At 37.1% G+C, this 12,070-nt stretch overlaps 1 pseudogene; it reads right to left on the bottom strand.

The window, feature by feature from the left end:
• Positions 1–5,130: 5,130 nt before the first annotated feature.
• Positions 5,131–6,604, bottom strand: LOC147170267 (uncharacterized; annotated as a pseudogene).
• Between the last annotated feature and the right edge of the window lie 5,466 nt (positions 6,605–12,070).

Below are 12,070 nucleotides of genomic sequence, written 5' to 3'. Positions count from 1 at the left end.
ACTTACTCCACTCTTCCCTGATGATTCACACTCACATTCACAACTTGGGGCAATTTAGAGTTTAGTAATACAGTATAATTACAATTAATATATTGTGCATGTTTTTAGAATGTGGGATGAAGCCGGAATACCCTGCAAAAACCCACAGAAGAACGAGGAGCATACATTCTCCGCACAAAAACCTTTCAACGTGTGCTAACCACATGCTTGACCTTCATAAAATCCCTGATTATTATTTATTATTTATTTATTATTATATTTTAAATGTGACAGAACATATTATAAATGTTGAATGTGTATGGGATTATAGCCGCTTGATTAATTTGCATCCCTTGTCCCAATGAAAAACTAAATGAAACAAAATGTAATTTAATAATAGCCTAAAACAAAATTGGTGGATACAGGATAAAGTTGGAATAATTAAACAATTTACATAAACTCTTTTGGTTTTGATTATGTTTTAGTTTTTGATCCTCATTGTAAAGTGTCATGAGTTCTTAGAAAAAGCTTCTTCTTTTTTTTTTTTTATAAATTGAAATGTATTATAACTGGAGAAAACACACACACCAGTTTAAAAAGGGCATGTTTGTTGACTGAACAGCAGGATTACTAAAACCTGCCTGTTAGCCTGGCCGGGAGCAGGATAGCTTCACAGAATAAAATCTCCATGGTAATTTATGTATCTCCACTTTTGTGTAACCGAATCACAGCTAAATTAATCCAGGATAACCGATAAATCCCGTATCCCCTATCTAGGTTTTGTGGGGAAAAAAGCAGGAGTGCTGATGTAAATTAAAATAAATACATTTAAAAATACAAACTAATGCACAATAATATGTTTAAAAAAAAAAGATTAATCAATGAACAAATAAATACAAGGCTGGAAAAGATGATAAGAAGAGTTTTAGGAAATCATTTCAACAATGTCACAGATTTTGTGTATGTCAACTCCTCAGGCAGGTTGTTCCAACATCGAGGGAGCTCTGACAGCGTATGCTACGTCTCCTTAGTTTTAATCCTCGGCTTTGGAGCAACCCAGAAGGCCCTCCGCCAATGATCTGAGGCTGTGGACTGGCTTATAGAGTGATAAAGGTTTGACTATATGGCTTGGAGCCAGGCCCATACGCACTTTAAGTGTAATCATTAAAATCTTCCAATTGATTTGATAACAAATGGGAATCCAATGTGAGTAAAGCTAAAATTGGAGTGATCTGATGATGGTTATTTTACTCCGTGAAAAGCTTAGCTGCAGCATTCTGAACTAGTTGGATTTGAGAAAGTGATTTATTTTTATTGATGCAGCAGAGGATATGGAGGAGGATATGTTATAGCTGGAGCTTTAGAAGGTAATGTATCAATCGTATGCTCACAAAATGTCATTACAGAAAAAAACTTTGTATGATCTTTTAATCTAATGATTGATTGGTTTGACTGCATTGATTGTTTATGCATGTATCCAGCCGGTCAGATTTTAATATCCAGCTGAGTGTTTGTATGCACATGTTCAGATGTACAGTACATAATGTACGGTATCTTCACCTGGCAGTCTGTGATATTTCATGTTTCTATTCATGCAGCAACTATGTAGGCTCCCATCTAATGAGACAATTACTGGGAGCAGCATATGGTGTGTTGTGCATAGCTCTCTTGGTTCCACTAATGACACTGATCAGAGCTGAGAGAGGGAGAGAGACGATGGGTCAGCTTGCGTGGAGGATGTGCACGGATATGTCTTTTGCTTGGAAACAATGCTATTGTGTGAGTCGACTATCTCTCTGGGAGTTCAAAAAAAAGGCTACAGGCGTTTGGAATGTAATGCTTTTATTAAAAAAAATTAAAAATAAAAACAGCAGATAATGGTCAAGCTGTCACAAAGAGTCAGTGTCTCAATTACTTTCTTCCATTAAACAGAAAAAAAAAGACTTACAAAGAATTTTTCACTGCAGGTGCATAACATTGAACTGCTACGTTATTTGGCATTCTGTCCTATTTTTTATTTTTATTTTTAGATTATACTTCTGCCTTCATGCCCTGCTTGTCTTCCTGCGCCCAGCCGCCTTTCGCCTCAACATACAGCATTAACACCCGCACCTCACCATTATGGCGGACCAAAACTGCCAAAATTTAAAATAAATAAATGAATAAATAAATAATGGAATATAAAAAAAATACATATAAATTAAACAACTATATATATATATATATATATATATATATATATATATATATATATATATATATATATATATATATACACACACACGGAAGCGTATTGCATTCACTTAAAAAAAAGTCCTGTTTTGCTGAATTTGGGGGGATTTGATTTTTTTTTTATAAAAAGAAATTATGTTTTATTGAATATCTTTTTCCCTGTTTTTTTGTATTTTTTTCTGTTTTTATCAAAATATTTTCCTCTGTTTTTCTGATTTTTTTCCTTTTTTTCTGAGTAATTTCCCCCTGTTTTATAGAAATAATTATTTGTCTGTTTTTCTGATTTTTTTTCCTTCTGTTTGTCTGAATTTATTTTTTAAGTGGTTTTCCCCTCAGAGATTAGAGAACAAACCACAATACAGTATACATATTCACTCCTTTATTGAGAGCCAGTAAGTAAACATGACCATCTTATTTAGTTTAATCAAGTTTTATTTTGATATGGTTTTAAGGCACTGGGAGATAGTCCTGTCTTTGAGTCATATAGATGGTATTGTTATTAGTTTACGCAGGCACCTGAGGACTTTGCATTTGTTCAGAAGGAAAGCCCATTCAGATCTGCTAGATGTAGCAATGTTTGTCCAGGATCAGTTGGATAGATATAGCATGCTCCATGGCTACAAAATGATGCATTTGAAATGCATTCAGGCTGGCTATGTGGTGACTCAAGAAACGATCAGGATACTGATGAAAATACTGGATCTGCATGGTGTGCAACTGGGGCGCAGGAATCGCCTTCGGCGCCGTATCTACCAGAATCTAGGCCCAAACTTGTTGTGGTATGTAGACTCTTATGACAAACTCAAACCGTACGGAATCTGCATCAATGGTGCAATAGATAGGTTTTCACAAATGGTGATGTGGCTACATGCTTACTCAACAAACAGTGATCCAAAGATAATCGCTGGATACTTTATTGAAGAGGTGTCATCAAGGAATGGAACTTGTGCCCGAATTTGTTCCGACCTCGGCACTGAGAACTGTTATATTGAACAAATGCAGATGATCTTGAGGCACGACCATCTGGACAACTTTTCGCACAGATACTATCTTTATGGATCAAGCAATCACAACCAAAGAATAGAGAACTGGTGGAGCTTTTTAAGGAGGCAACACAGCACAGTTTTGGATGAACCTGTTCCAAGACCTAAAAGACTCGGATTCCTTTTCTGGTGACTTCCTGGATAAAAGCGTCATTCAGTTCACATGTCTTGAAACAATAGAGGCAAGAACTGAAATAACTAATATTTTCCCCTCATAGTGCATCTGCTTTAGATGTTTTACTTCAATCGTAGTAAAATGCCACACTGTGGGTTAGTTTGGGTGTGGTATTCATGTAATGTGCTTAGATAGTGAAAAAATGTTTACTCTGTGTAGGCTATAGGATTCTAAACATTAAAGGAAGAGGCCAGTATTATCAGCAGTTACATAAAATAAAATAATCTTCATCCACCCACCTCTCCAGAGGAAGCGATTGAACTTTATATGTTCTTACGTGCTTACATGCGAACTCAGATTGTATGAACGCAATCTGCTCTATTGGATCAAATGACAGGATGTAAGCCTCCAAATGGGTATTTAGTTACAACTGCAAACAATGGTGAATTTTATACTAATGAACATCTCCACTTTGTGCTTTTCTATATTAGTTGCATGAAAATAATGGAAGACCTTGGTTTCATTATAAAAAGAGCAGTCTAGGAAAATGAAAAAAAGAATTATCAATAAAACACTTCATAATACAGTATCCTATACACGTGTGTATGCTTAATGTCAAATGTTGCTCTTACAAACAAAATATTTATTAATACCAAAGTGAAATAATGTTTCCTCTTTTGATATTTTGTTATTGTGCATTATACCACTAAGGAAGTATACTGTACCTTCCTAATTTTTGTAACTCTTAAAGAGATTTCAGGTGTAATTTGTAGCACATGTAATACAATTTGTTAATTGTATTGGATTTTCATGTCCTCTATCATAAATCAGATCAGGCATTCATATGTATTGGAATGCAATGTCGCTGTATACATTTGTTAAAAAGCAGTTGCCATTAAACTTTCAGCAAATGAAGCATACTGTATGAATAGCTTTTATTAGAGCAAGCATCTTGACCTGAGTTTGCATGCATTTGATACATGTAACCTTTCGAAATAAAAGCACCAAAAGAAACATGACCAATGTTCACACTATAGGGGAAACATAAACATGTCACAGAAAGTATGATTCCTGAACTACATGACTCAACAATAAAGACACAATCTGCTTAAAACAACACAAATCAAAAGTACCTTTTAATTTAACAGATCCACATTGGCTGTCAATATTAACATCTGATAGTGTTTCAACTTGCATTATTTAACAGTGGAAAATATAACAGAGGTATTTTTTTAAATCAGCCTAGACTGCAAACAAAAGTGTGTTATTGACTGCTGATAAAGTATCCAAAATAATAAGTCAACTAACCAATGCTTACTTATCACACAGCCTCAGAGGTAGTCATATATTGCTGGCATCAGGTGGAATCCCTACAACTCCAAAACCATTACTTTCCAGGAATCAATCAAACAAAAAAAAGTTTATTGAGCCATTGTCATTGCATTGTTAAAAGGACCATGCAACACTGTAGATTGGTCAATCAATAGTTAAAATACCTGGGGACTAACCAATAATGTAACATTTGTGAAAAATTGTAAAATCACCAAATTTGGACAGGAGGTTTCCACTTGTTGCCAGCAATACACTATATTACATGCTCTGATAACATAAACTGTTTGTTACTGTATGTTACTGTTTTGGCACTAATCACAGAACTCTTGAACTGAACAAATCTTTCTTAACATTCTCTATCCCACATTCAAAAATTTCAAACATGCATTGCTCATATGGCTGTGGAAGAGAAACGTGTGAACACTACTCTTAAGCAACGTCCATTGCAAGAGAGATGCTGGACAATATAGCCTCCATTTCAGCTCGAAGCTCAGGGTAGCCGTTATAGGTTGATGGCAGCTCCACAGTTGGGCCATTAGTATGGGCATTAAGCCGCCGTGCTAATCCGTCCAAAGAGGTGAAAATGACTTGAATTTGTTTAACATAAATAACATCAGACCCAGTCAGAAATGTCATCAGCTTTCGGAGACCAGTTTCCTCCAATGCCCTTATGTACTGATGTAAAAATGGCAAACTTTGGTTCTCTGCTGCAGTATCTGGAGAAGCTGTTAACATCTTAATCACCTTCCGTGTTGTTGGTTTAATGTTGTCATACAGCTTCTTCACATCCGGTACATTGGGGGAAAATTCCCTAAGTATTGGCCCTGCAACCTCTGAGATATTATCAAGTGCATACTTTGGTTTCTGAATGAGCTGCTTGTGGGTGACCTGAATACGCATAGCTATCAGGTTATCTCTTTTTGGTATTGTTCTTGCACCCATGCGATCTATAAGATCTATAAAGCCTCTTGCAAAGCAGTGGACAAGAGGTCACGCTCAGACTGACTAAGATACAGCATCCTGGAGTCAAACAGTAAATCAGATGAAACAGCATGTTCACCAAATGCAACTGCTGCTGTAAAAGCTTGTGCCAGCCGAAACGGGAAATAACCATGGTCTTCCAGTACCTTGGCCAATATCCTACCAACAGACCTCCATTCCTCCTCTTGCCATTTTGTGGAGAGTGATGGCACCTTCAGCTGCACAGTTTACGAATTATGTCCAGAAGGCAGCGTATACATCTCTGGACACGCCATCAGCATCTGCCCCCATTTCATCAATGAAGCTGAGTAGGTCATTATTGCTTCATCCTTGAACTGGGCAATCAGTTCGTCGAGAAGCATTACTCTGTGAAGTTTCACATTCACATGTACAACTTAATAGGCAGAACTTGGTGGTCTAACAGAATATGCCACAACATCAGTAGGAGTTGAGGCGTAGGTGGGGATGCTCATGTATGAGTGTATGATCAAGATCACCGAAAAATGGACCACCTGCCAAAGTGCCAACACTGATAACTGATGTATCACAAAAAGATGAAAGTTCAATAATCTGAACAGATGCAGTAGAGACAACAGCTGACATCGTGGCAGTGCTCAGCTCATCATCTTTGACTTTGTGTATTGGATTTTCAATGCCACGTCTTTTTTTGTGTCTGCTGCTCCACCTCTTCCATTGTGTCTTTCCCTTGTCCAGATTCTGTCTTGTTGTCATGTTGCTCATCTATCACTACTTCAGCTCCTTCTTCTGGGTCATCTTCACCAGTTATGGTCTTTGTAAACAAATTAAATCTTAATAAACCAAATTTGTGTATGTCATAATAGTCACGCACACTAACATCCTCATTAACTTGTGCTTCCTGAAAGTCAACTATGTCATGACTGACCTCTTCCCACATTCCCATTATTGACTTCTCATTAGGGAAAAACAGTTGTTTAGCTTGTGACAGAATCTCAATCTGTCTGGCATTCTTGTTAACATCAACAACTCTAGTTCCTCCACCACTGTGTTTTCTGACTTGTCGGATGTCATGTATCAATCCTAATTAAATTTTTCTTGTTGTCTTCCAGGCTCTCTTGTTATTTTTTAGACACACATTTTGTGGTTTCACTGTATTCTCCCCCTCAAAACCTTGATCACAGACTTTGTTGCTCATTGTGTCAATTATTTTAGTAAGTTTTTTGAACAGGGAAAGTCTTCTTGTATCATCTTCACCTCTTCTCCGTTTTTCCATAGAGAAACGTCTTGTGGCAATCCTGTTACCATAGACTGGAATGTAAGACGCCAAAGCAGCAGCATCCATTTCTCCAATTATTGAGCTGTCAATCTACAATAAAAAAAAACAAAAATATACATTAGAAATGAAAATCTGAAACTTTATGTCCAAGACTATTTACTTATGAGCAAGACAACCAATCATCAGTGCAGACACAATAGACAGTATGAAACAATACAAAAACACACTCACACGCACATATGCACACACACACACACACACATGCACATACTCACACACAAAAAAAAGAGAGCAATGATGGTGACATGTCGAATCAATAAGATTACCGAATGAACAATACTGAGCTCTCTCAGAAAAACAAAATTATGAAGCTGGCAATAATGTAGTGTGCTGAATTTGCTGATATAACATCTGACATATAAGTTTAGAACAATTTTTATACAAGTAATAGAGAATACGCAGACCATAACTGAAAGAACCTGATGACACTACATGTGAAAAGTGCTGTTCCCAATAAAGTGTAAGGTCTGCACCAGTTTACAGAAATTCATTTTGTTTTGCAAATGTATATTTTATAATCCTGTAACAGTGCAGTACCCATCAGCTCCTGAATCTACTCAAAGCTATGTTATGTCTTGGGTTGGGCTCCGCTGTGGCAAACTGCCTTTCATTGGATGGGAACAAGGAAGTCTCGCCAGCTTGCATGGACATCTCCAGAAATGGACGAGTATCTGGTCCACTGTCACCACAACTTGAGTTGCACGACATGTGGTGGTGACAGGGGACATGATCGCCGTCCATTGCTTGAGCTCTCCATGCAAGCCGGCGAGACTTCCTTAGGCTTAGGACCACCCCCTCATTTGAATAACTTTTCAACCATATTATATATATATATTGTTGTTTTTATTTCCATTTATATTTATTTTTTATATATAAAAAAATATATATATATTTCTTATATCCGTTTTTATTTTCACCTTTATGTATTTATTTATTTATGTAGTCATTTATTTATTTTAAATTTTGGCAGTTTTGGTCTTTCATACACCCCCACCGCCTGACAGTAAATACATTGATACATTTATTGGAGGATACCAAGATCAGAAGCGCTGTCATAATTTTCCCTTAGCTTTACCAAGTAAATAAACAAAACACAATAGTGTAGTCATAATAGTTCTAATCTGTTATACTGTCTAATGATAATACAATTCGAATTATTTGCAACTATAACTACTACAAATATAAACAGGCAATATGTCTGTACTTTTTCCTTAGAACTTTGGTCCAAGCTTCCCTTCAAGTTGGCTGCATACATCACAAACACCTTGCAAGAAGTAATGATATGCAAACACAAATAATGTGTCACAAAGCACAAATAAAAAGACACCATTTTTCTAACAGAGCTTCTTTGCAGCAATCTAGGATCGAGACTGTCATTTTTCAACTCTTTTTTTTTTTTATCCATTTATCTAAATTAAGTCTATATCTCTACTTTCAGTAATTCTTTTGGTCAATTTCTACCAACTTTGACGCCTTCATAACCTTTTGACGAATGGTGTTGTTGTTAAGATGACTTATCTAATGAAATCAAATTTGTCACTGCCATGTTGACACATTTGTTTGTGAGGAGCTAAAATGTGGCCTGACATATACTGTGCTGTCTTGCAGATTCTTATTGACACTAACATTAATATAATTCGACTGACAATACAACATGGAGTAAAATTTATTATTTAGCATACTTGGAGAATGTCATCTTAAATTATGAGTAGTTTGCCAGACAAGCAATAATGTGAGCTATAGCTATTGTCATAATAATGTTTTTAATAGGCTCCAACAGTACACACACACACACACACACAACACACACTGCATTATGCATGTTAAATTGTGCAATCATTGCACTTCATGTTTCCAGGACTACCTCTGCGTCGCTGTTGCATGTGGCATCACCATATTACGTGAGACCTCTGTGTACCTGAGAAGAGCTCAGTTCAGCAAGCACTAAATTTGGTATGTTTGTGTCTTGACTTTTTGTGGAAGCCAGGACCTTTTTTCTGCCTGATAGCTCCTTACAGGGGTTTTTTCAATCTTTTAAGCACGAAATAGAAAACAGGGCTCGGATTTGAAAAACTAAACGCAATTAGCACAACCATGCACACGAGATGCAGAACATCTCACATCCTGTGCAAAATAAATCACTCTTGTAAAAATGATTAACCCATGTACTGTATATAAAACATATTATGTTACAATATGAAATACACGTTTCATAAGGTTTAACCAGTTACACACTGCTGTGTTTAATGAGAGAAAATTCAGATTATTTGTAAATAGAGTATGTATTGAACCTTTTGAACAAAAATAAATAAATTAATAAAAAAATAAAAATCTACTTCCACAGATTACTTTTGATTTGTATCATATTTGATACATCAGGTCATAATGTTTTAAATGTGTACATTTATAACTGTCAAATATATAATCAAAAAAGACAAAAAAGACAATATTAGTATTTCCAAAAAATCAGAAAGAACATTTCTTACTATTAATACTTTTTTTTTCACAGTCGTTTATACACTATAATGAACATTTTCACACAATTGCCAATGTTTACACTCAAGGAGCATAACACTTGTCCAGAGTTGCACAACAATACGCACACACTCAGCCTCACGCTTTTTGCAAAATATTACACACAGTGATTTGCACACACGACACACATCGACACACATTTTTATACCTTAGACACAAATAAGGATTGTGAGGTTACTTCTTGGTCATTACAAAGCACTGGCTTGTCAATGACCACACCAATAAACACATTGGATAGTCACATCCACCAAGTGTGGAAGCACACGTGCTTAATTGAAAATACTTCATGCAGTCATTTTTGTATGTATACACATTTTTGTCAAACGGTAGTAAGAAAAACTGGTTTTAATTGTTGAGTGATATGTTACTGGAACTGAGTATGGTAAGAAATATATATTTTCAGCCTGCAATATGTGTAATTTGTAGTCCTTTTGCAACAAGATGGATGTAGAAGGGTCAGAGAAGATAGCAACAAAATGTAATTTGAACGCAAACTGTAAGAACTAACACTTAGCAGTAGTCCAATAATGGCCTCGTAGATAAAGATGTTGCCCTGTGATTAGCTGGCAACCAGTTCAGGGTGTACCCCGCCTACTGCCCGAAGCCAGCTGGGATAGGCTCCAGCGCCCCCCGCAACTCTTGTGAGGACAAGTGGTTAAGAAAATGGATGGATGGATGGATAAAGATGTACCAGTCAGCCAACCTCCTGGTAGCCAATGGTGGCCATGCCATTCAATTGAACAGTTCACAATGATGGGTCAAGGCCTTCCTACATTTACGAATAAACCTCAGAAGCATAGAACACCAAATCAATCATAGTCAGACATTGAGTTGAAACAAGGCTTCATAATCTAAAATTGATTTTTTTTTTAAAGTTGCTGTGTTTTTTAACCTTACAAGAAAACCCAAATTTATTTCTGAAGAAAAAAAACTGTTTGTGGGTTTGTCAATACCTTTTGTCATCTAAATTAACAATTAACTTACATAAAAATAATGTCTCATCATTTCAGACAACAAAACATTTTTTTTTTGTAAAATGTATGTGTATGTTTTTAATTTAAGTGTGTATGTTGTGACTGAAGTATGTCATTTTATAAACAGCGTAGGAGTTATACAAATTTAGTGTGGTGTCTGGATGACTGGGCAATATTTTGAAAAAATGAGCCCTGTTTTCAAAATTGTGGGTAAAGAGTTGGAAAAAAAATGTAAGTTTAGGTGTCTCTTATTTCTCAATGGAGGCGATCTTGCAATGTCGCTGGAAAAGCCATCAGCTGGGTGATACTGCCCTCTATTGGATTATTAATGCATGTGTGAGATCATATACGTTAGGGTTTTAATGGGAAAAAAATATATATATATACTCATGAAATAGAGGGCTCAAAATGTCTTGTATTTAATATATGTTTGACTTTATAGAGTTAATAAACGTTTAGCTTACTGTAAGCGATGTGCACAAAAAAGTGTAAATATACAAAACTGGTAAATTAATCAAACACAAGTTCAATGATACTGTAGCGATTATTTGGGTTGCCGTAATGGCTTATGAGAAATTTAGACGGTACTGAGGGGAGTTGTAATTTCCTCTGCAACCTCTGGGGCACCACGTTGACTTTGCTTGTTTGTAGGAGCAAAATAAACGATAAAAATCCTATTATCAAGTATTCATAATCTGAAGTTGCTACTTTAGTTAATCATGGAGTTCTTTGCTTTCAGAATTACTCATCCACTCAGTAAACACAAATGATTCGGCAAAAATGTAAACAAATGTATTTAGTAAACACACATATATATCAGTCACAGCCTAACCTATTAATGAAACGGAGTAAAAATGCGAATCAAAGATGAAAAAGAAAACATGCAACCTAACTAACGAAGATAAAAAAAAAGGTAGATGAAAAAGGTAGATGGGGGATAGAGGTGGAAGCGTTTGACCTGTCAATTATTTTACGTTTGAATAAAAGCGTTGCACCAGTAGTATGTGGTCAGATTGCAATGACAGCGCACTCACGGACTGGTTCAGTCGCATGGAAGAGAGACACTCTCGAGCGTTGATCCTCAGTTGAAGAAACCTCTGTTAGAGGCAAACTGGGCGGTCGGCGCACGCGCAGCTGGAATGCGGCTCTGGAGTCTCTGGCTGCTGGTGAGGTGCCTGGAGGCCGCGGCAGGTCCTTGGCTGGCGCACGTCCCGGTTGGTGGTGATTTGCTTGCGCGGTTGAGAGGCTGCAGACAGGTAGTTTGGAGCATTGCGGCTGGAGCAGAAAGGGGTCGCTGGCGCGCAGCGGCTCTGTGCCTAACAGCCATCGTGGAACCGGACACGCGCGCTTTGGGGATGCGCAGGGTGGTTGCGAGTCCTTGAGCAGTTCATAGGGTGAAGGAGAGGGGAAGAGAGTTCATGGGGCCAGACGTGAGGTGAAGAGAGGAGGGAAAAGAGAGAGGTTCCTTCGCACGCTGGCTTTTAAACTGTGTCCCAGGGGGCCGGCAGTTTGGTCCCGCCTCTTCCGTGCATGTGAAGCAGACTTGGTTGACTGAGACCAAGCT

The sequence above is a fragment of the Leptonotus elevatus genome, chromosome 8 (genome assembly GCF_054856555.1).
Source record: "Leptonotus elevatus isolate MCC_2025b chromosome 8, RoL_Lele_1.0, whole genome shotgun sequence".
Lineage (NCBI taxonomy): Eukaryota > Metazoa > Chordata > Actinopteri > Syngnathiformes > Syngnathidae > Leptonotus > Leptonotus elevatus.
This window is presented reverse-complemented; position numbering and strand designations above follow the sequence as displayed.